The following is a 22035-nucleotide window of genomic DNA, read 5'->3' as shown; positions in this document are numbered from 1 at the left end:
TGTCACTTTAAGTTGTGGAGTCCTTCCAATAATCAGTAACAACACTTGTGGCCTGACACAAACAGAGACCCTAACTAACTAACTATAGGCCTGGACTCAGTCCTATAGGCGCCAACACTGAAATAAGGTATGTGCACGATATTACCGACCCGAGTCTGCTTCACATCCGCTGGTGACTCTGAACAGAACACTGTCTCTCCACCGAGCATGCAACACTATCAGCAATGTATGTTGCTTTGCTCCTCTGTCCTCATCAGCTTGCTGGCAGCAAATCTTCCCCTCTTTGAACAGGATTAGCGTCTTGAACACCATCAGCTTCACTCAATGGGATTTCTGATTACGGAGGGCAGTCTCCACAGGTGGATGGCAATGGATTATCCCATCACTCAGCCTTCTCTCTCTCTCTCCAGTATGGATTCTCCTTTTTCTCTTCCTGTTCACTTCTCCTTGAGAAAACCCCACCCCTTATTGAATACAGAAATCTCTATGCAGTCTGAGGCTGTGTTAGAAACAGTGACATCTTGTGGCTAAACTGCAGAATGTCAGTGTTCAAACAATGAAAGCAGTTTCCCCATCTCACAAATGTTCTCCCTATGTCTGCGTGGGTGTCAGGAATCTAGGAGCGACCAGAAAGGTGTGGACCGACACAGGGAAACGCAGGCCCCAGGTACAGTATAATACAGTTTATTATTAGCCACCCAGATATATATATATATATAAACGCACAGTGAGCAAACCAACCTTCCACTAATCTTAGGAGGTGCAGGAACACAGGCGCAGTCAGGGCTGGAGAGGTGGAATGGCCAGGCCGGCCGTAGGGTTCTGTAATGACCGTTTGGTGATACCTCTAGCGGTCCTCAGGACAGGATTCCCCAGGGCGCGGAGTCCAAGTCCCAGTCTGCTTATTCACCAGGGCCCCTGATGGTGGGGATGGACTTGGAGCAGACAGGAACCAGGTCGCTGCCCCTGAGTACACCTGCTAGTGGTAGAGGGATCCGCCAGAGGTATGTGCAGGTAGAAAGCCTGATGTGAAGAGGCAGAAGGTGTGAGCAGGGACGGCTGGATCCGTGCAGGATGGATGGATGGCAGAGTAGTTAGCGTGGTCAGACGGGCCAGGTCAGCAACGTGCGGGCAGCAAGGTACCAAAGGAGCAGGCAGAGAATGGTCAGGGTCACAAGCTGGGCTCAGCAACTCACGGGCAGCGCGGTACAGGGGATCAGGCAGAAGGATGGTCAGGCAAGCCAGGGGTTCAACAGGAGACGGTCAGCAGAGGTCAGGATCAAGCAGGGTCAGCAACGAAGCAGGAACACAGAATACCAGGTACAGAGGCCCATGGGAAAACATACACCAAGGCCAAGATCACAGGCCTGGTCATGCCTCAAATACACACTCTGCAATCAGCCCCAGGTTTGGCTGATTGCAGAAGTGAGTTTTTGGCTTCCGAGAGCACCCGCTGGTCAGCTCCGGTACTGCAGCCCACACGGCAGGCGAATCCCACCACCAGTGCTGAGTCCATTCCTGACAGTACCCCCCCCCCCCTCAAGGAGTGGCCTCAGGACGCTCCAAACAGTCCTTAGTGGGCAAAATGTTCCACCGCCCGGGTCAGGTAACTGGCTGAATATCCTACTGCCGGAGTAAACCGGCTGGCTGGGTTTCCTGCTGGTAGACTTCTCTTTGTGTAGGAGAACCCAGGAAGGCAGGTCACTGGGCACAGGATTTCCAGGAGCAGGCTGGGAATCAGTTATTGGCCAGTTTAGCTGGACATCAGGGGCTGGTATGTCGGGCTGCACAGCAGGCAGAGGCACGTCAGCGGGCACCAAGTCATCTGGCACGACAGCGGGCACAGAGTCACCGGGCACCGAGCCATCTAGCAGAACCGCGGGCACAGAGTCACCTGGCAAGTCAGCGGGCACCGAGTCACCGGGCATGTCAGTGGGCACCGAACCATCTAGCAGAACCGCGGGTACCGGGTCACCAAGCTCGACAGCGGGCACCGAGTCAACTGGCACGACAGCGGGCACCGAGTCACCGGGCATGTCAGCGGGCACCGAGCCATCTAGCAGAACTGTGGGTACCGGGTCACCAAGCTCGACAGCGGGCACCGAGTCAACTGGCATGACAGCGGGCACCGAGTCACCGGGCATGCCAGCGGGCACCGAGCCATCTAGCAGAACCGTGGGTACCGGGTCACCAAGCTCGACAGCGGGCACCGAGTCAACTGGCATGACAGCGGGCACCGAGTCATCAGGCATCGGGTCATGTGGCTCAACAGCGGGCATTGGGTCCACAGGCATCAGGTCATCTGGCTCGACAGCGGGCACCGAGTCAACTGGCACGACAGCGGGCACCGAATCATCAGGCATCAAGTCATCTGGCTCGACAGCGGGCACTGAGTCAACTGGCACGACAGTGGGCACCGAGTCATCAGGCATCAAGTCATCCGGCTCAACAACGGGCACCGAGTCAACTGGCACGACAGTGGGCACCGAGTCAACTGGCACCGAGTCAACTGGTACGACAGCGGGCACCAAGTCAACTGGCACGACAGCGGGCACCAAATCATCAGGCATCAAGTCATCTGGCTCGACAGCGGGCACCGAGTCAACTGGCACCGAGTCGACTGGCACGATGGTACAGTGAGTGGGAGCAGGGTACTGACATGTGGTAGATAGCAGGGTATACTGGGCTGTCACTGGGGGTGCTGTCGGGAATGCAGGAAAAGAGCTTTGAGCAGAGGAATGATGAGAAACAGGACTGGTTTGTTGCAAGCTGATTGAGGCTGAGTGTAACAAGTCTGACCATGTCTGCAGTAAGGGTTGGACAACGCTCAGCTTACACAAGGCCTGTCTGGTCAAAGATTGCACTGCGTTTATACACTTCTTTAGCACATGTGGTGAACATGCTGAATAATGCTCCAAGAAGCAATCCGGATCATCCTCCAACAACCATACCAGTGATATTATTTGACTCGCCCTGAATGGAGGAAGGAATTCATCCCTGCTTTCAGGGGTACTAGATGAAGCCAACTCAATACAAGCCTGAATCAATGGTTGTACCTCAGAGAGCTCTAGGTCCTGACCTACTAGGGAATGAGCGACCCGTATGCACTCTAGCAGCTGATCCCTGGTATACTCCCGCAGAGTCTGATAGGCATATTCTCTGTCATCAAAGACTAGCATAGACAAATACACAACCTCCTCAGGCTGCATCCTTCACAACAAGTCAAGATGGCTTCCCTGTGCAGCCACTTCTGGTCAGGAAAGGCCTTGGTGTGATGTCAGGAATCTAGGAGCGACCAGAAAGATGTGGACCGACACAGGGAAACGCAGGCCCCAGGTACAGTATAATACAGTTTATTATTAGCCACCCATATATATATATATACGCACAGTGAGCAAACCAACCTTCCAGATATATATATAAATGCACAGTGAGCAAACCAACCCTTCACCAATCTTAGGAGGTGCAGGAACACAGGCGCAGTCAGGGCTGGAGAGGTGGAACGGCCAGGCCGGCCATAGGGTTCTGTAATGACCGTTTGGTGATACCTCTAGCGGTCCTCAGGACAGGATTCCCCAGGGCGCGGAGTCCAAGTCCCAGTCTGCTTATTCACCAGGGCCCCTGATGGTGGGGATGGACTTGGAGCAGACAGGAACCAGGTCGCGGCCCCTGAGTACACCTGCTAGTGGTAGAGGGATCTGCCAGAGGTATGTGCAGGTAGAAAGCCTGATGTGAAGAGGCAGAAGGTGTGAGCAGGGACGGCTGGATCCGTGCAGGATGGATGGATGGCAGAGTAGTTAGCGTGGTCAGACGGGCCAGGTCAGCAACGTGCGGGCAGCAAGGTATCAAAGGAGCAGGCAGAGAATGGTCAGGGTCACAAGCTGAGCTCAGCAACTCACGGGCAGCGTGGTACAGGGGATCAGGCAGAAGGATGGTCAGGCAAGCCAGGGGTTCAACAGGAGACGGTCAGCAGAGGTCAGGATCAAGCAGGGTCAGCAACGAAGCAGGAACACAGGATACCAGGTACAGAGGCCCATGGGAAAACATACACCAAGGCCCAGATCACAGGCCTGGTCATGCCTCAAATACACACTCTGCAATCAGCCCCAGGTTTGGCTGATTGCAGAAGTGAGTTTCTGGCTGCCGAGAGCACCCGCTGGTCAGCTCCGGTACTGCAGCCCAAACGGCAGGCGAGTCCCACCACCAGTGCTGAGTCCATTCCTGACAGTGGGTTTCCTCCCACTCTCCAAAGACATGTGGGTAGGTTAATTGGCTCCTGTCTAAATTGGCCCTAATACTGTATGTGTATGTATGGATGTGAGTTAGGGACCTTAAATTATACGCTCCTTGAGGGTTAGGGACTGATGTGAATGTACAATATATATGTAAAGTGCTGTGTAAATTGACGGCGCTATATACGTACCTGAAATAAATAAGTAGGGTAGCCATGCAGAGAAGTCATCAAGAAAGCATGACATTGGTCCAGGAGGTGATAAATGACTGTAATCCTTAGACAAACTGTAGAGAAAAGACAAATATGGTGCACTTCCAAAAAGCATAGGGACAGAGAGGGAGGTGTAGGAAGAACCTGGAAGGTGCTTTGTGAGGAAAGAAGAAGTCCAACTCTGCCTTCTTTTCATCCTCTGGGTCTGGGTAAGTGAGTCCAGAGGAGGCCGCCATGGGAGAAGGCAACTAGAGAGGCATTCCTGGAGCCAGGTTTCAGTAACAGAGAAGGGTTTGTTAGAGACTGAGAGAGCATTCCAAAGGACTCATAAAGGAGGGACTAGCTTATATAGTTACATAGTTAGTCTGGCTGAAAAAAGACAAAAGTCCATCCAGTTCAACCAACTGAAAGCAGGGGAATTGTGGGTGAGGATTGTGGCTGCTGCCAGAGAGGAGAGACTGCCAGTTCTGGGCAGTGAGACGTTTATGGTGGAGGACCAGGGTCTGGGGTGATATCCCTGGAAGTTAGGAATATTGGGGGAGGGAGTGAGGGAGGCGGGAGGAGAAATATGAGGGCAAATTCCCCAGTGACTTGGAAGAGATGACATTATAAGGGCTCAGAAAGAGCAGGAGATGACAAGTGCATCCATTTTGAATGTGCAGAAGTGAGGGTGATATGTATAGGTTGCGGGGTGGAGGAGAGGGGTAAAGAAACGAGAGTCTGAGGAGAGTGGACATTATTACAAAAAAGAAGGTCAGTGAGAGCATGTTAGAGGGGAAAGATAGGGGAAAAGCAGGCTGAGGAAGAGAGATACTGTAAGAGATGAAAGGACACTTGCAGACTGTTTGGAGTGGAGCATGAATGCTTCTACTTGTGTTTATTGATGCGCCTTTGTCAAAGTACTGTATTAAATGTTCCAAACGCTTAAGGCAGAAAATGGCACTTTACACAAAAATGGCCGTGCTTACCCCTCATCTGCCACCCCAAAGAGTTTTATTGAATTTATCATTTGATGGGGGTGGGGGAGGTTTGAATAATTAATACATTAAGAGCTAATAAAAAGTACACATTGGTGAAAGTGGAGGTTTTCTACCCTAAACAAATTGCAAAGCAGGATGAAGACAACAAAATAAGGGTCTGGAGAAAGGAAAATACGAAAGTATCAGGTAAGGAATCATTACGCACATGTCTGTCTATTGCTTCTGTAGCACCCCCCTAGGTATGTAGGAGGAGCTGGCTGATTGATTTTAGTTAGAACAGCCCGGTCAAATTTTGGTCAGAGCTGAGAAGCTCTCCAGACCAGCGCTCTGGAACTTCCCCCTGATCTGGAGAAGTCTCTAGAAGTCAGTGGGTGCGGGGTGAGGAGTGGCTGGTCTGCACTCTCAAGGGATCCTGGCCAATTCGCAAGAATGAGGCTTGGCATGGGGTCAGGACATCCCTTAAGAGTGATCAAGTCTGCTCAGCAGCAGAAGAGTTTGGGTGGAAGATGGAGTGAGCAGGATGGAGTGTGGAGCCTAAGAGGGGGTCAATGCAGGGGGGCTACCTACAGGCAGAGGAGCTGAAAGGGAGGATCTCTCAGCCTCACCATCCCCTGAGAGAGGACAGCCTGGGAAGCAGGGAAGGAGCCAGCCCAGCAAAAGGCCTTGAAGGCAGCCACCAACCCACAAGCTTGCAGGACAGACTGAGTGTGTAACCCCACACCCCCTGGGTGGCATAAGGGGAAAGGAAATTTGGGAAACCTGACTATCCCACATATGGGACTGCTTTCATTTAAGATAGCAGCTTCTGGGACCTCTTGGCCAGGGATTCCCTCTGGCAGCTGGGTGAAGAGGACATTTCATCTGAGGTCTGAGGAGATGCACCAGGAAAGGCTGATAGCTCTCCACAGAAGAGAAAACATGTAAGGGATTTCCTGCAAGACGAATCGTGATTAGAAATGCGCATACACATAGGAACTCCTGGAGAAGAGTTGTCGGTTGCGCAAATGCGCGCAGAAATGCGTGATCACGCACACACACACGGCAAAGATTGGCACCAGATGGCCTATTTAAAGAGAGTCTCTGCCCATGTTAGATGCTGACTGGTCTTCAGCTCCCCCATGTCCTGCTTGTTCCTGTGTGATTCCTTTGTTGCTGACCCGGCTTGTTCCTCACCTGACTCTGATTGCTCTCCTGATTGATACTGGTTCCCGACTTCGGCTCTGTTCCTGACCTTGGCTTTCCTTCTGATTCTATACAACGCTGCAAGACTGTTGATGACCCTGGCTATTCCCATGACACTGCTCCTGTCTCTTACCCTCACTACCTGCCTTGCTCTGGTGCACTCCTGGCAATCTACAAGACCCGCTCTGCTTGTTACTACTGTGCCTGAATCAAAGGATCATCGGTCTTCCAGAGTCATCATCTGCAAGAGCTGCAAACAACAACTACTGGCGCTCTTGTGCCCCTGGTCCCTGGACTCCCTCTGTTCCAACTCCAGTGGGGTCAGGGCTGGTGACACAAGTGAGGCCAACCTCGTCATTTCAGTCTCCCATCAGTTACGTGACACAACCATTGTTACTGAATGAAACCGATTAATTTAGTCTTTTGTTGTGAATAACTGTGACTGGGCAAAGCTCATCACATGATACAGATGGGCTGTGATTGGCCCTGTCTGTACCATGTGACCGTGTAGCATGTGACCAAAACCAAATGTTTTTTTCAAAATTTTTCATTTTTATTAAATTTTTTTCTTTTTTTTATACTTTTTTTTTTTTTTCAACACACTGTGACCAGAGCAATACAGTGTTACCATAGTAAGATTGTACTACTCTGGGCAAGTGATCAGGAATTTTTTTTACACATTATAATTGCCAATACCAATGTATTTAATTGATATTAGCAATCATTGTTACTGAATGAAACCGATTCATTCAGTCTTTTGTTGTAATTAGCTGTGACTGGGCAAAGCTCATCACCTGATACAGATGGGCTGTGATTGGCCCTGTCTGTACCCTATGACCGTGTACCATGTAACCTTTGTGACCAAAACCAATTTTTTTTTTTTTTAAGTTTTCTACTTTTATTTAATTTGTATTAATTTTTTTTTACCATGTGAGGCCTGAAAAGCCAGGATAGTACAAATACCCCCCACATGACTCATTTGTGGACAATTCAAACGATTTTTGTTTTTACATAATTTAATTTTTTAAAAAATTTTTTATTATTTTTATCTTTTTTATTAAACAATTTTTCTACTACGTTTTTTTAATACACTGTAACTGGAGCAATACAATGTTACCATAGTAACATTGCACTGCTCTGGGCGAGTGATCAGGATTTTTTTTTTACACATTATGATTGCTAAGATCAATGTATTTAATTGATATTTGCAACCATTGTTACTGAATGAAACTGATTCATTCAGTCTTTTGTTGTGATTAGCTGTGATTGGACAAAGCTCATCACATGATACAGATAGGTGTGATTAGCCCTGTCTGTACCTTGTGACCGTTGTGACCCAAACCAAATGGTTTTTTCCCATTTTTCTTTTTTTTATTACATTTTTTCTTTTTTTTTTACAATTTTATTTTTTCAACACACTGTGACCAGAGTAATAGAGTGTTACCATTGTAAGATTGTACTACTCTGCGCGGCTCCGTGGCCACATGGGCGGCACCTTCTGATGGGACATCATATGACATTCACTCAGCAGGAGGAGCGTCCCGCCCGGCTGTCAATCTGCTATAGGGCAGGTTGGAAGGTGGGAAAGATTATTGGGAAAATATTGGGCCAACATCAAATACATTGGCGATGAAATTCTTACAGACTCCCTTTCATAACACTTTTTTTTTCTTTTTTTAATTATCACTGGTCAATTATTTTTTATTTTTTGTAATATTATCAGTGGTCAAACTTAAGTATTTTTTTGCTTTTTTTGCCTTTTAAATATACAGATAATTAGTTCACTCTTGTCAGACAAATGAAAGCATTGCTCCCCCAATAACTAAATAAATAAATGCCTCAGATTTGTATCATAACTAATAAAATGTATCATCGAGTTATTAGGTCTGTAAATGAAATGTGAAACTTTAATTGTATCTGTGTAATGGCATTCCTATAAATTTGATCAGAAATGTCATTTTCTATAAACTTTTTTTTTTTATCTCATAGGGATGTCTACTGTAAGCCATCTGTATATTCTGGGAAAAGAATTGTGTTAGCATCTGCTAGACTGCGCTCCCCCTCCCGTCATCCTCCCCCTCCCTCCATCCTCACCTGGCTCTGTCTATCAGTATACAGTAGTTGTATCCATACACAGAGGACGTTGTCACCTGGAGACATAATTACAGAGGGGGACACATTCATAGAAAGACAGATCACAGCTGCTGAACCTCCTCACACCCCTCCCTGCAGAGACGCCCCTACCAGCTAAGTGATGATTATTGATTACAGTGATGGCGTGTGATGGTTTTTATAGCTTTACTGAGCTGCAGAATACAATCATTTTATTATAGTATCATCTGTACCTTCCCGGGGGACACCGACACCCAACACACAGCACATGAGAGACACAAGAAAAGTATCTTAGCCAAGGGAACAGTGTTACACAAGTTATGTCTCATCAAATCATTTAGTAAAATAGATAGATTTTAATAGATAGATAGATAGATAGATAGATAGATAGATAGATAGATAGATAGATAGATATTGTGGCATTTTTCTATCATTTTGTATGAATATGTACGTTTGCCTAGGATGTTTCCAGTCCCAGCTGGTAGTTACTACATCACCCACCATTGATGAGCCGTACTTCCAAGAATGTGTGTGAGGGGAACATAGATAAAGTCCTCACCAAGGTGAGCTGGAAAGCCGCACTCTCCACTGTATATAAGCTCTACTGTTTCAGTCTCCGGGAACTTGGCCAAAAAACACTCCATCATTGGTATTCTACCCCCTTCATGTTACCTAAATTGTACCTGACATGGTCCCCTAGGTGCTGGTGACTATGTGGAGAAGCAGGATTTTCCCCATATTTTATGCACCCTTACTGGAATGCTATCTACTTCCTAGCCTCTAATATTATAGGGCACTTAGATCTCACCTGACGCTGTCCTTACATTACTGAATTTAGGTACTTTACAAATACCCATTAATGTTACATTTGTGGTTCTCTACCTACTTTGTGCAGCTGAACGCACCATTGTTAGAATATGGAATTGCCTTTCACAGCCCAGTATGGTCAACAATCTTAGAGTTTTAAACTACCAATGTGAAATGGAAAAAATACCAGAATTAAAAAAAATTATTAGTACAAAAAATTCATTCTACCTTGGTCCATATGGCTAAATAACGCAGATTGTTCCGTTCTCAAAACACTGACTATGTGTGGCTCTAAACGGACAGCTAAACCCTTGTCAGAATCTCCAGCAAACAGAAGCCCACTGCTTGTGTTGTCTACCAAAGAATCCAACTTTATTTTATAGGTGAAACTGAAACACAATACAATGACAGCATATCAGTATATATAGAATAACTAGTGTAGCATAAATGACAGATGACACAGCAGAAAGGCACTTACAGGTGATGATGTCTCAAGCCCCTTGGGAGAGAAGCAGGCACGCTGCATCCACAGTGAATGGCAATCTAAAATGGCTGAAGAACTTCCTAAACCAAGTGTCATTTCCTGTCTGAGAAATTTACATATCCAAAGGAGAACTGCTACTCATGTTTGCCACTAGATGGCCGTGGTACACTACATGTCCCATATAAGTAACTATAATTCCATTAGCCTGTGAAGGCAACACACTCCCTGCCTGATATAATATATTATATCACTACCTATACATATCTACTGTACAGGGAAAACACATAAGAAAATACATTCCGGCCTAGATTGGTAACATAAACTAAAACATGAGTCCACAACATATCAGGGTCTTTTGGCTATGGTACTTCAAGCTTATGGCCCACATGAAGAAATAGTTTAGTCCATAAACCCATCTTCGGATTGGAGTAGCCGCCCAAGGCCAAACTATCTCCAACCCCAATTGTAATCCACAGGATGGAATTTTACTCAATGGCAAATGTCTCGCCTGAACGCTATCGGTGAGGAGCTCTCTGCTATGTATTGTGCCAACTACACAACAGAAATGCTATTCAAAGGAGAACAATGACATCTGAAACTGGTCTAGTATACACTTTAGCAGTCCCTTGTTTTGTCACTTTGACTTCAACCTTCCTGACATTACCATCTTTGACGTTGGGACTGGTCTCGGTCCATTTCTTGCGACTTTGTAAGGTACACAGGTATTCTCTCCTCCATCTCTTCCAGTTGGAAAATCTTTCGAAACAATGCGGCCGTAGTCTGGTGTCAAAGGCTTTAGTACTGAAGTTTACTACTTCTGACCTAATTTCAGGATCAGCTTCAGGATCCACTAAAGGATAAACATTGTTGTCATCAGGATTATCTACAGCTGTCTGACACTGAAAAGGTGGACCTGAGAACCATATAGAGTTCTGAAGGCAAGCGATCTGTGTAGGCCTGGTAGCATAATCTGCAGGATTTTGTTCTGAGGGTACGTAGAACCACTGCTCTGGACAGGTTGTTTGTCTGATCCTATTCACCCGATTGGAGACATACAAGAAGAATCTCTTTGTAGTGTTGCAGATATGGCCTAAAACTGTTTTACTGTCTGTAAAGAATTTCACAGCATCTAGGCTCAGGTCTATCTCGTCTCTCACTAGCTCATACAGTTCAACCGCTAGTACAGCTGCACATAACTCTAGGCGTGGAATTGTATGTGCCGGCCTAGGACTCAGTTTGGATTTTCCCATTATGAATCCAACATGACAGACATTTCCTGCATCGCTTACCTTCAAGTAAGCGACTGCACCTATCGCTATAACAGAGGCATCTTAAAAGATGTACAGTTCTCTTTTGCAGGCCTGTGACAATGAAACAGGAACATAACATCTGGATATTTGTAGACATTGTAAAGCTTGTAAAGACTATGTCCATTGGACCCACTCATGGAGTCTCTCTTGTGGAAGTAAGGCATCCCACTCACTTTCTCCACTTGACAGTTCACGAACTAAGGCCTTACCTTTTATGGTGACTGGTGCTACAAACCTGAGAGGATCATAAAGACTGTTCACAGTGGATAGGATCCCTCTTCTTGTGAATGGCTTTTCTGCTAAAGAAACCTGAAACACAAAGCAGTCTTTATGTAGATCCCAGCTTAGGCCTAAACTCTTCTGTAAAGGAAGGGTGTCTGTTCCCAGGCACAGGTCTTTGAGATCTTTAGCTCTATCTTCTGAGGTGAAAGCTTCCATGACTTGTTTGCTGTTAGAGGCAATCTTATGTAGTCGCAGATTAGACTCCGCCAGCATCTGTTTTGCTTTGTTGAGAATGTCGACTGCTCCTTCGGGTGTGTTAGCTGAAGCAAGTCCATCGTCTACATAGAAATATCTCATCACAAAGTGTTTGGCATCTTGACCATAACATTCTGCACCTTTCTGGGCAGCTTTGCGCATGCAGTATATGGCAACAGCAGGAGACGGGCTGTTACCAAAAACATGTACTCTCATTCTGTACTCTGTCACCTCTTTAGCTATGTCATTATCCTTGTACCACAGGAAACGCAGGTAGTCACGATGGTCCTCTCTCACTAGGAAACAATAAAACATCTGTTGCACATCACACTGTTCAACAAATTTTTATTTTTTGCCAGTTTTGGAAACAAAAGGATCCATTTCTTAATGAATTTCACATTCTGAGTTCAAATATAACAATGAAATTTGTCAATTGGCTCTAGTTTTTCTGTAAACGGAAAGTTTTCTTCTATAGACGTAATGACTACATAATGCACAATAATTATATAGATAGATGTCTTTCCACAAATATAAAGCAAGTGATATTGACTACATAACAAAGCCTAAATGGCATAATATATTGCATAGGATTACCAAGAAAAATTATAGCCATAAGCTAAGTTGAATCATTTTAATACTTAGGATTCTCACTAGTTTTGTCTTCAGTTTGTGTCGGTTTTGCCTCTCTTGGCTTTTCTCTTGTATTCGAGGAAAGGGCTATCTCTTACAACTGTCCAGCAATAGTCAGCAAGCATTGATGAGCTCCATTTACCTTGATATCTTCTTTCCATAGCTGCAATGTCTTGATGGAAGCGCTCTCCATGTTCATCACTCACTGCTCCACAGTTTGGTGGGAAAAAATCCAGATGCGAATGTAGAAAATGAATTTTTAGAGACATGTTGCAACCCAGATTTCTGTAAGTCTGGATGAGTTTTTCTACCACTTTCTTGTAGTCTGGTGTTTTATTGTTTCCAAGAAAATTTGATGTCACTGATACAAATGCTGTCCAGGCAGCCTTTTCCTTTCCACGCAACAGAGAAAGAAACTCATCAGTGGGTGTGGATGGAAGAAAGTCTGGGTCATGTGAGGTTGACGGTTGATGACTACACGCTTCAGGTTCTTCCTCACTTGACTCAACCACGAAGGATTCTGGTGCTTTAGGAATTGGTAGCCCCTCTCCATGAGGAACTGGACGTATTGCCCCAGGGGAGGGGCGGTGACGTCATCACGCATCCACAGAGGAACGGCGAGTATATTCACTGAAGGCAAACACACCTGCAAGGCTGTCTGTAGTACTATCTGGATACATTTTTACAAAGCGCTACTTATATTTACACAATGTGAGTGGGAGATCAAAGCATAATAAATGATCGTTATCCCAGATAAGACACTATGTTTCTTTTCCCTTCTCTGTATGTTCCGTATATGGAGGAATAAACCAAGCAGCCAGCGGAGAAAGTCCTATTGAGAAGGCTGAGCTGAGGAGAGAGGAGAGGAGAAAGGAGAGAGAGGTTCACGCTGTGAACACAGACTCATCACACAGATTAGATTGAACTACAATACCATCTCATTCCCAAAGAAGTGAACTGTTGTTCCCATTTCAAAATTAATTAATTTCTTTCTCATTTAAATCTTTTTCTCATATATATTTTTCAATTATTTATTCTTTCACATTTATTAATTAATTTATATATTTACATAAATTATATATTTAGGTATAACTGATTTATAAAATTATTGGATTATTGGTGGTACACTTATTAATTTATAACATCACATAAGGTTGAATATATTGGAGCGCGGTACATCATTGGTATTTAAAGATCACATTCATACACCTGGAGAGGGTGTAATAAGTACCTGGCGATCTAATATTTTATGAAATTTATTTAAGCACGTAATGAACTAATTAGTAATATTTTGGTAGTTCACATATATATTTTTTATGCACGAAATTAATTGATCATAGATAAGGAAAACTTCTAGTGGCTCACAAGTAATTATCCAATTCAGGCTTTCTTAATCATTCCTGTTATCCTCCTTTTTTGTGAGATAAAAGTTATTTCACCGCAGATATAGCAGAAATTATCTGCTTTATTCACACAAGTTCGAGGCATTACTGAGTAGCCTATATAAGCATAAAACGAAATGTAAAGACGCTGTCGAACTACAATCAGCTACAGATACTGCAGCTTTCATGCAGTGAAGTGATGCAATTAAAGGCTAATATTGCATCATCTCAGTATACATGCAATTTTCTATTGGTCACCAGTATCAATTGCGCAATATGCAGCTGAAGTTGCATCATAATTTTGAATGGCTTACGTCATTAGATGGGTGAATATATCATGGAAACTAGAGCCAATCAACATTTTTTGGGTCATTTTCGTTTTCAGCACCCCAAAATTATGTAAGATTAGCTAATTTTATGCCCAAATCTTTTTACCTGTTGAACAGTGCCACCTGTGAAAGCAATAGGCTCTTTCCTGAAGCGTAAGAGGACACCCAGAAGTGTGTTATTTAGATCTGGGCCACTCAGGAGTACATCATTCAATGAAACACCTCCATGCTGAGCACTGGAATCGAACACAACTCTTATTTGGTCTGGCTTATGTGGATGGTAAACGCCAAACATCGGCAGATACCAGTGTTCTTTACCTTCATCCAGTGACGGTGCTACTTCAGCATGATTATTATCAAGCATCCTTTTGATGAATTCTGTAAAGTCTTTCTTCACTTCAGGTTTTCTTTGCAAGGTTTTACGTAGTGTGTTCAGGCGCTTCATGGCCTGCTCTCTGTTACTGGGTAAGTAACACCTTGGTGTGCGAAAGGGTAAGGGAGCTACCCAATTGTTGTTTTCATCTTGGAAAGTCTCTTTATCCATGATATGGAGAAAAGCTCGATCATCTATAGACATTGCTTGTTTGTCGTCATCTTTTGTTCTCTGGAATACTGAGTTCCCTAAAGTGTCAGACTCCATGCCACTACTAATGTCTCTATTGTAACTAGAAGGAAAGTCACAGTATGGTTTTGGAATGTTAAGGGTTTCCTTCACAACAAAGCTGTTTTGGCATGGACTTAGAAGGGATGTGCGCCCATTAAATAGCACAGATGTCTTTGAAGTATTGACACTGTCAGGCCAATGTACTGCTCCTAGACAAACTTCTCCTACTATGACCCACCCTAGGTCAAGTCTTTGGGCATAGGGGGCATTAAAGGGCTCATTAATTTGTTGGCGTACCTTATGTACTTGTAGAATGTCTCTCCCAAGAAGTAGAAGAATAGAGGCATCTGTCTGGATAGCTGGAATAAGGTGAGATATTGAATTGAGATGAGGATGATGACGGGCTACTTCTGGTGAAGGGATCTCTGTTTTATCATCCGGTATCATATCATACTCTATCAAAATGGGAAGTGAGAGACAGACTCTCTTGTCAAGAGACTCAATAGTAAAGTCAGTAGCTCTTCTTCCTGAAGTTTCTATCATTCCTGCACATGTCTTTAGGGTGTATGGGATAGCACTTGATGTAATGTTGAAGGCATCGAAAAAGTCTGACCTTGCCAGTGACCTGTTACTCTGTTCATCCAGAACTACATACATCTTAACTGCCTTCTCCTTTTTCCTTGTGGGGTACACTGTTGCTAGGCAGATCTTGGCACATGAGCGTGGACTTGTACTGTCGCCACAGATTTCAGTGCATTTGGACATTACTGGGGTAGCTGAATTATCCTTTTGCTCCCTGCCCTCATCTTTCTGCTCTTCAGCGACCTCTAGTGGTTGATGCAATGTATCAGGGTGTAAAGCTGTGATGTGTCTGTTACTGCCACATTCTGAGCAATCCGCTTGTATTTTGCAGTCTTTTGCTACATGCTTAGTGGATCCATAACACTTGAAGCAGATGCCATTTTGTCTAAGAAAGGCTATCCTTTTCTTGATGGGTTTACTTTTGAACCCTTTGCACTTGTTTAGAGGATGGGGCTTTTTATGAAGTGGGCAAAGTCTGTCAGGACCTTCAAAGGTGTTTAGCTTGTAGCTGCTTGGACAGCCTGGGTCCTCAGAGGGAACCGTTGTCTTGTGGGCGATCACTGAAGTCCTATTGTAGGATCTAAGTGGCTTTTCTGCCTTTGGCAGTTGACTGCTGGTGATGAAGGAAAAGCTGGGATCACACCGGATCCTTGCTTGCTGCTGTACAAATCTAGAAAACACAAAGAAAGGGGGGAAGGGGACATCATGTTCTTCTTTGTATTTGGCTCCAACACTCACCCATTTTTCTTGCAGGTTGTGAGGTAGTTTCTCCACTATTGGCTTAGTACCGCTGGCGGTATCTAAATGTGCAAGTCCTCTTAGATAGCCTTCTTTTTTGGCACACTGGACTTTCCAAAGAATATCACCCAGCTCTTGCAGTTTGAAGTTGTCTTTGCTGTTTAGCTTGGGGAAAGACTCAAGTCTTTTCATTAGAGCACCTTCAATTGCCTCTGGTGATCCATATCTTTCCTCTAGCCTTTGCCAGGCCATATCAAGTCCTGCTGGAGGGTTAAATATATGTATCCTGCGCATCTTTCTTGCATGTTCTGCTGACTCCATCCCAAGCCATTTTATCATCAGGTCCAGCATCTCGGCTGCTGATAAGTCTAAGTCTTTGACTGCATACAGAAAAGAAGACTTCCATGCCCAGTAATTCTCAGGGCAGTCATCAAACCTGAGAAAGCCCGAATTAACCATTTCAGATAAGATATTTAGTGACATCGTGTGTACTCTGGTGTTTGGATTGCTGTAGTAAGGATTCATTTTTAATCGCTCTGGTACTGCTGGCCTCATGGGTTTGTTTTCGTACACTCAGGGGTTCTGCTGGTCTTGGTTTAAATTCAGCTGACTCTGGATTGGGGAACTGTTTTGTTGCATTGCTGCTTGAAAGTTCTTGGACATACTCCCTTGTGCGTTCTACTGAGGAGAGGGGTTTCTCAGGCACATATGGGCCTTCGAGGATAGACGCACTTCCATACCGTTCCATTTCGGCATAAGCTGCGGCCTCTGCGGCGGTGGCGGCAGCTGCACACTGACGCTGAAGAATATACAACTTTGCTTCTTGTTCTGATTTTTCTTTTTCTTTCTCTGCTCTTTCCTTCATAATGGCAGCCTCTGCTGCTGCAGCGGCGGCTTCTTTCTCAGCCCTTTCCTTTATAATGGCAGCCTCTGCTGCTGCTGCAGTGGCGGCTTCTTTCTCAGCAATTTCCTTCATAATGGTGGCCTCTTTCTCAGCGAATTCTAGCTGAACACGAGCTGCCTCTGCTTTGGAGTGAGCTCTGGCTAAAAGGGCACTTGCTGATGAAATCTGACTGGACCTTGCTGATCTAGACGAGTGTGAGCGTGCATCATCTTGCTGGACACTTGACATGCTCTCCCTGCCTTGATGTGTCCCGGGTGGCCGATCTTCAGCCTTATACTGTCTTCCTGATCTTAGACTCATTTTGTCTGTGCAGTGACTCCTATCTCCAGGCTTATTGCGCTCCACCTTTTCACTGTTCCGTTCTCAAAACACTGACTATGTGTGGCTCTAAACGGACAGCTAAACCCTTGTCAGAATCTCCAGCAAACAGAAGCCCACTGCTTGTGTTGTCTACCAAAGAATCCAACTTTATTTTATAGGTGAAACTGAAACACAATACAATGACAGCATATCAGTATACATAGAGTAACTAGTGTAGCATAAATGACAGATGACACAGAAGAAAGGCACTTACAGGTGATGATGTCTCAAGCCCCTGGGGAGAGAATCGGTCACATGCATCCACAGTGGATGGCAATCTAAAAATGGCTGAAGAACTTCCTAAACCAAAAGTAATTTCCTGTCTAAGAATTTACATATCCAGAGGAGAACTGCCATTCATGTTTGCCACTAGATGGCCGTGGTACACTACATATCCCATATAAGTAACTATAATTCAATTAGCCTGTGAAGGCAACACATTGACCAACTTCTCGCATCCATAAAACTAAAAGAAGAGCTCAATAAAAACAACCCCAATCCCTCCACACACAAATCACTGACTTCAGACAGACACAAACTCAGATCTCTCTTACTATACAAGTACGAATTTAACCTACAAAAGCAAAATTCTACTCCCTTAGCAACAAGGCAAACTCACTACTTTCAAAAATAATCAAGCAACGACGGCTCAAATCCAAAATATCCTCAATCCAACACCCAACAACACGTACATCTCTCACAAACCCACTAGACATAGCAAATGCTTTCTCAACCTACTACAAATCTCTCTATAACATTAAAGAGGATCCGGATACAACTCAACCAACGACCATATCTATACAAAAATTCTTAAACACTACCAATCTCCCTCAACTTACTCCCTTACAACTCTCCACCATTTCTACTCCAATCTCCCCCATAGAAATAACCAAATCCATTAAAACATTACCCTTAAACAAATCACCAGGAAATGATGGCTTCACTAATGAATTCTATAAAACATGTGCATCTGATCTTACACCGCATCTCACCACCCTTTTCAACCATGCCGCCTTGACCGGTGAATTTCCAAAAGAAATGCTCCAATCCATAATTACAACTATTCTGAAACCAGGTAAAGACCCTCAACTTGTACAGAATTATGGGCCAATCTCTTTACTAAACACGGATATAAAACTATATGCCAAAATCATAGCACAAAGATTCCTCCCATACCTCCCTACATTAATTCACCCAGACCAAGTAGGATTCATCCCTGGTCGCCAGGCACCAGACGCAACCAGGAGGCTCATATCCCTGATACATAACCTGGAAACCACAAAACAGCCCTCTCTACTCCTGTCCTTAGATGCCGAAAAGGCTTTCGATCGAATACATTGGTTATTTATGCAACTCACACTCCAAAAATTTGGTATTACGGATTGGATGCTCTCAGCAATCCTATCTTTATACTCTAACCCATCCACTAGTGTGCTAACGAACGGCACATTATCACAACCCTTTCACATCTCCAGTGGTACAAGACAAGGTTGTCCCTTGTCCCCTATAATCTTCGCATTACTTATTGAACCCTTGGCTTCAAAACTTAGAGATGACCCCAACTTCTCAGGAATTACACATCTTACGATTGAACACAAAATCAGCCTGTTTGCAGACGACATTATACTGATGATAACTAACCCGTACAGGTCACTTCAAATGATTCGCGGACATCTCCAAAACTACTCTGACGTATCCTATTACAAACTCAATGAACCCAAATCCTCCATCCTAAACCTCCACACGCCCGCTACGACTCAGCAGTTTCTATCTAAACAATTCCCTTTCTCCTGGGTAAACAACAATATCCCATATTTAGGAATAAATCTCACTCCTACAACAGGGCAACTCTACGCTGCAAACCATAAACTTCTACTTGAATCCATCCCACGAGAAATTCTCAAGCTGCATACTTCAATACTATCCAAACTGGGAAGAGTAGTAACTCTTAAAATGAATATACTACCTAAAATCCTATACATATTTCGCACACTCCCCATTCCTATTCCTAACACTTTTTTCACCAAACTACAGGCAACATTTACCAAATTTCTCTGGAACAGGAAAAAGCCACGATGTACCACAAATTTACTCATACACCCTATTTCCAGAGGAGGAGCAGGTCTCCCACACTTGAAATCATATTACTGCGCCACTTTACTAGACCAACTCTATTACTGGTGGCATCCCTCCGAGGAAAAAACATGGTCCAACATGGAATCGCTTCCTCACACCCAACTTACTCCATATAGCTTACTCTTCTCTCCACAAACTCCCATTTTCAAAACTCATATTAAGCACCTGTGCATTCATGCTACCATACAAGCCTGGTCCGATCTCCTTACCCTACACCCGACAGAAACCAAAAAGATCCATACTCCAATTACAACACTTCACCTCGTCACTCCCTCCCTAACTGTAAGGGACCGCCCGGCGGTACAACTAGCACTCCACTGAATAGACGTCCCCAGCGCACGGAATCTAAGTCCCAGAGTGCTTGTTCACCAGGGCCCCTGATGGTGGGGATGGACTTGGAGCACCCCGAGACGTGGCTACTGGGTACATCCATCAGCGGTAGTGGTATGCGCCGAGGGCTCCCACGGGAAAGAGTCTGATATGAGGAGGTCTGAAGACCCCACTGCGAGGGATGGATGAGCAAGGTCAGACAGGCCGGGTCGGTAACAGAGAGGACGGTAAGGTACAAGGCAGTGGGCAGAGAATAGTCGGGTCACACGCCAGGTCAGCAACAGCAGGTCAAATCCAATAGGGGGCATCCAGGAGAGAGGTCAGGCAAAGCAAGGGTCAGGACAGGAGAATATAGCAAGGTCAGGTACAATCCGGGTCAAAAACTTACAGGGCACAGGTTCGCAGGATACAGGATGCAGGTAAGACCAGAAGGCACTGAATGACAGCTCAGGGCCATTTAAATATCCCGCCCTGCGCTGCCATTGGTGCCCAGCGGGCGGCCGCGGCTTCTACTGCGCATGCGCGAACTCGAACGCCGCGGCCGGCCCGGACCTAGTGCCCGTGTCCCTGCACAGGGCGGTGCAATGCGCCGGGACCATCACTGCGGGGATCGTGAAGATCCCTGACACTACCCCTGCTACAATGGGTAAATCGTGGCATCTTCTTATTACAAGACCTTTATACAAACCACGTTTTGGATTCCTTTCAGACCCTTCAGAGAAAATGTAACCTTCCCGACAATGAACACTTTACATACCTAAGAATAGCTCACTCCCTACAGACGATAACTATCCCACCCTCTCTGAAAATCCCAATCATCGCATTCTATTTCTTATACAAACCGCAATACCCAAAAAAAGGGATCTCAACATTTTACACATGTATAACCAACTCCCGATTTTCCCTTCAAACCTCTTCTCTCTCCAACTGGGAAAAACTCCTCTCTCAACCAACCCCATCACACATATGGGAGAAGACCTTTAACGTTACACATACAGCTTCCCGTTGCAGCTCCCATTGGGAGTCCTACATGAAAATCCTGCACCAATGGTACCTCACACCAACCAAACTCTCATTATATTACACTCATCGCTCATCCACCTTTTGGAGGCAATGTGGAGAAATAGGTTCCCTTCTTCACATACTTTGGTCATGTAAATCCCTTAGATCCTATTGGAATAGTGTTTTCCAACTCCTCACAACAATAACCGGCGCACCAATCCCACCAAATCCGGCTCTAGCATTCCTCCATATAGGGATCGACAAATTTCCCAAAGATTCTCGTACAATCATTGTCCATACTCTGTCAGCGGCCAAGACTAATCTCACTAAACTATGGAATTCCAGTACATCTCCCTCCCTCTCCGCGCTTATTTCAGATCTCAACACACAATGCGACATGGAGAGGAGAACGGTTCCTACTACTGCATCCCACCACAAATTCAAACTCCATTGATCAATCCTGATGTATTGACTGCTATCTCATTTCTTGAGGTCCTAACATGGCTAGAAAGTACACCCCCCCTCCCATGTGACCCCTTGTTTGGAAAGTAGACAGTCCAAGGTATTTCATAGGAGGCGTGATGAGTTTTTTGAAGTTGTACATTTTCCCACATTTCTTTGAAAAATACAGAAATTCAATAAAATTTGTTGTTTATTTTCACAAAATTGTCATATTAAGAAGATATTTCTCTCACACGGCATAGAGATACTTGCAACTACACCCCAAACAAAGGGGGCCTTTAGGAGAAGGGAGAGATTGTGCCCTTTCTGTGGCCAAGCAGGTCACGTATTGAAGTCCTGTCCAATCCATCCGGGAAATGCCTGCACCTCAGGTCCTGTAGGGGACAGACCCTAGGTGACGTCTTTGCATCCCCAGTGATCCTTAAAGATAAGCCTCTAGTTCCAGTTACCATTTCCTGGTCTGAGTTTTCCATCGACACCCCGGCACTAATTGATTCTGAGGCTTGCTCATAGATACAGTATGCCATCATGTTGAAGCACTTGATACTGCTGCAGCCTCGTGCCTCCCCACATTGGCCATGGCTGTATTACAGGAGATGACCAGAGACTGCAGATATAGTACAGGAGATGACCAGAAACTGTGGACACAGTACAGGAGATGACCAGAGACTGCAGACACAGTGTCAGGAATGGACTTGCCAGTAATGGTGGGACTCACCTTCCTTGTGGGCTGCAGTACCAGGGCTGGCCAGCGGGTGCTCCCAGCAATCAGAGACTCAA

Source organism: Staurois parvus, unplaced genomic scaffold, assembly GCF_062004578.1.
Source record: "Staurois parvus isolate SC_StPar_1 unplaced genomic scaffold, SC_StPar_1.0 ptg000308l, whole genome shotgun sequence".
Lineage (NCBI taxonomy): Eukaryota > Metazoa > Chordata > Amphibia > Anura > Ranidae > Staurois > Staurois parvus.
The sequence above is the reverse complement of the archived record's forward strand: the minus strand, read 5'-3'. Positions refer to the sequence as shown.